The sequence below is a fragment of the Neophocaena asiaeorientalis genome, unplaced genomic scaffold, assembly GCF_003031525.2.
Source record: "Neophocaena asiaeorientalis asiaeorientalis breed wild unplaced genomic scaffold, Neophocaena_asiaeorientalis_V1.1 scaffold241, whole genome shotgun sequence".
In the NCBI taxonomy this organism is placed as follows: domain Eukaryota; kingdom Metazoa; phylum Chordata; class Mammalia; order Artiodactyla; family Phocoenidae; genus Neophocaena; species Neophocaena asiaeorientalis.
In genome coordinates, this window is record NW_020172287.1 from 1068799 (window position 1) to 1072385 (window position 3587).

At 38.0% G+C, this 3587-nt stretch overlaps 1 non-coding gene across 1 annotated transcript; it reads left to right on the plus strand.

The window, feature by feature from the left end:
• The first annotated feature begins 2801 nt into the window (after nucleotides 1-2801).
• Nucleotides 2802-2908, plus strand: LOC112413403 (U6 spliceosomal RNA). The gene has a single exon (XR_003005968.1). It is a non-coding gene; the product is annotated as a U6 spliceosomal RNA (small nuclear RNA).
• Nucleotides 2909-3587: the final 679 nt, after the last annotated feature.

The following is a 3587-nucleotide window of genomic DNA, read 5'->3' on the forward strand; positions in this document are numbered from 1 at the left end:
AATGCAAATGATTTTAATCTGTACATATGCAAATTAATTCTTTATGATGGAAGGAACAATTGACGCCCCATTTTGGTAGGCAGAATAATGCCCCCCACAAATGTTCATGTCCTAATCCTTGTAACCTGTGAATGTGTTACTTTCCATGGCCAAAGTGGTTTTGCAGATGTGATAAGTTAATGATCTTGAGATGAGGAGAGTCTCCTGAATTATCCAGGAGGGCCCAATGTAATCATAAGGGTCGTTTTGACTGGTCAGTGTTAGAGAAGGAGACATGACAATAGAAGCTGAGGTTGGAGTGATGCACAGGCCTGAGCCAAAGAATGAAGGAAACCTGCCTAAGCTGGAAAAGGCAGGAAATAGATTCTCCCCTAGAGCCTCCAGAGGGAAACAGACCTGTCCACCCATTTTAGACTTCTTGACCTCTGGACTTGTAAGATAATAAATTTGTTGTTCTAAGCCAGTAAATTTATGATAGCAGCAGTAAAAAACTAATACATACACCCCTAAAAAGGTCAATTTTATATCTATTTGTAGATTCATTTCAGGCTCTATGTATGTCTCTGTCCTTTGAATTCTCCTTTAAACTGCTTGCAGCATCTTATTGATTTTATCATTAAATTAAATATTTAAATGTATTTATTTTATATTTTTATGAATTCATCATTTCAGTCTTTTAAAAAAGTTATTTTTGACAGTGTTGCCAAGACCATTCAATTGGGGAAAGGGGTCTTTTCAGTAGTGTTGCGAAATGGTGCTGGGAAAATTGGATATCAGCATGAAAAAGAATGAACTCTACCCTTATCTAACATATGCAAAATTTAAGTCAAAATGGATAAAAGACCTAAATGTAAGAACTAAAACTATAAAACTCTTATTTATTTTTTTGGCTGTGTGGCTTGTGGGATCTCAGTTCCGCAACCAGGAATTGAACCTGGGTCACAACAGTGAAAGCACAGAATCCTAACCACTAGACCACCAGGGAACTCCCAACTATAAAACTCTTAGATGAAAACATAGGGGAAATTTTCATGACATTGTATTTGGTAATGATTTCTTGGACATGAGACCAAAGGGACAGGCAACAAAAGAAAAAAATGGACAAATTAGATTTCATCAGAATTAAAAACTTTTATGCATCAAAGGATACCACCAACAAAGTTAAAAAGTAATGGGATGGGAAAAAATATTTGCAAACACCGGTTTGATAAAAGATTGATATCCAGAACGTATGGAGAACTCCTAAAATTCAGTAACAAACCCCCCAAACAACCCAATTCAAAAATAAGCAAAAGACTTGAATAGACATTTATCCAAAGAAGATATATAAATGACCAGTAAGCACAAGGAAAGATGCTTAATATCAGTAATCATAAGGGAAATGCAAATAAAAATCACAATGAGATATCACTTTACACCTATTAGAATGGCTATGATCGAAAAAACAGAAAATAAGTGTTAGTATGGACATGGAGAAAATACAACCCTTGTACATTGCCGGTCGGAATGTAAAATACATTTGACGATATTAAAACAGTCTTCCAGTCTGCTTCTGGAAAGATGGAGTAGATATAATTTTCCCTATTCCTCCTGCTAAGTGCAACTAAAACTCCTGGAAGTTATTTATAAAACAGATATAAGAAGACTCTGAAAGGTAGAGAGATAAAAGCAGACTGACTAAAAGACTCAACAAAGCCTGCTCTCTGTGGCCAAAGGACCAGAAAGAGACAGCCTAGCAAGACAGAAAACTTTTAGACAATAACCACTTTACTTCAGCCAAACTCCACAGAAAAGAAATGATGGCCTCACCCCCATCTCCATCGTTAAAGGCTGTGAAGAAAGCCTAGACTTCATTCTTGCCAAGCTGTAATGAGATAGCTCGATCTATGCCGCCATCAGAAGCTTGGTGGCAGAGAAGGCCAAATGAGGAGCCAGGACTTCTATCCTTGTTGGGTGAAAACAAAGCATTGCCACCCCAACACCCTGCTTGTCAGTGGAGACCACATGGGGAGCCTGGACTTCCACCTCCATTTCAGCAGTAACAGGGCACACCTTTGCCTCCTTGTTGGGGTGTTGTCAGAGGAGGCCTGAGGGAGGGTCAGGAATTTAACAATTGCTCAGCAGTAATGAGGCCGCCTCCTCAAGGGGATCAGATGTGGGTTGCAGTAATGAGGTACTCCTTGCCCTCCTGGCAGGGTGGTTCATTGGAGGCTTAGTAAGGAGCTTGAACTCCCATCCCTGCCTAGCAATAACAAGGAGCCCCTTCTCCAACCTGGGTGTCAATGGAGGCTGAGTGGAGAACCTGAACTTTTACCCCACTTGGTATTAATAAGGCAGCATTCCCTTCCCCACTGGAGTAGTGTCAGAGGCAATTGGCTAAAATACAATATTTAAGTAAGATCCAGAGCCCTATAGCATAATCACCAAAACATCCAAGTTTCAACAGAAAATCATTCATCACACCAAGAAACAATAAGATCTCAACACGAGTCAGAAAAGACAATCAACAGACACCAACACCAAGATGACATGGATGTTAGAATTATCTGACAAGAAATTTAAAGCAGCCTTCATAAAAGTGCTGCAGTGTGCAAATTATGAATATGCTTGAAACAAATGAGAAAATAGGAAGCCTCAGCAAAGAAATAGAAGATATAAAGGAGAACTAAATGCAAAATTTTATAACTAAAATGTACAATAACAGCAACAACAAAAACCTCAATGGATGGGTTTAATAGCAGATTGGAGAGGATAGGGGAAAGAATCAATTAAATCAATTAACTTAAAGATAGAATGATATGGTGCTCGCTTCAGCAACACACATACTAAAATTGGAATGATACAGGGAAGGTTAGCATGGCCCCTGTGCAAGGATGCCGTGCAAATTCATGAAGTGCTCCATATTAAAAAAGAAAGATAGAATGATATATATTACCTAATTGAAATAACAGAGAAAATACAGAGCGATAAAAAAGAACAGAGCTTCAGGGACATGTGGGTCTATAACAAAGGTCTAACATGTATGTCATCAGGGTCCCAGGAGAGGAGAAGGCATGGGACTGAAAAGTATTTGAAGAAATAATGGCTGAAAAACCCCCAAACTTGGTAAAAAACATACGTCTAGATGTAAGAAACAACTTTAAATAAGATAAATCTGAAGAAAGCCATGTCAATACACAGCAGAGTCAAACACCTGAAAAATAAAGACAAATAAAAAATCTTGAAAGTAGCTAGAGAGAAACAATATATTACCTGTGGAGAAAAACAACTCAAATTACAGCAGATTTCTCACCAGAAACCACGGAGACTAGAAGAAAGTGGTACAATATTTTTCAAGAGCTGAAAAAAAATGACTGTCAACCCAGAATTCTGTCAACCCGATGAAAATATGCTTCAGGAATAGAGGGATAATCAAGATATTCTCAGACGAAGGAAAACTAAGAGAATTTGTTGCCAGCAGACCTAACATAAAAAAATGGCTAAGGAAGTTCCCCAAACAGAAAGAAAATGAAAAATGGTGGAATCTTGGAACATCAAAAAAGAAGAACAATGGAAAGAGCAAAAATATAGATAAATACAATAGACTT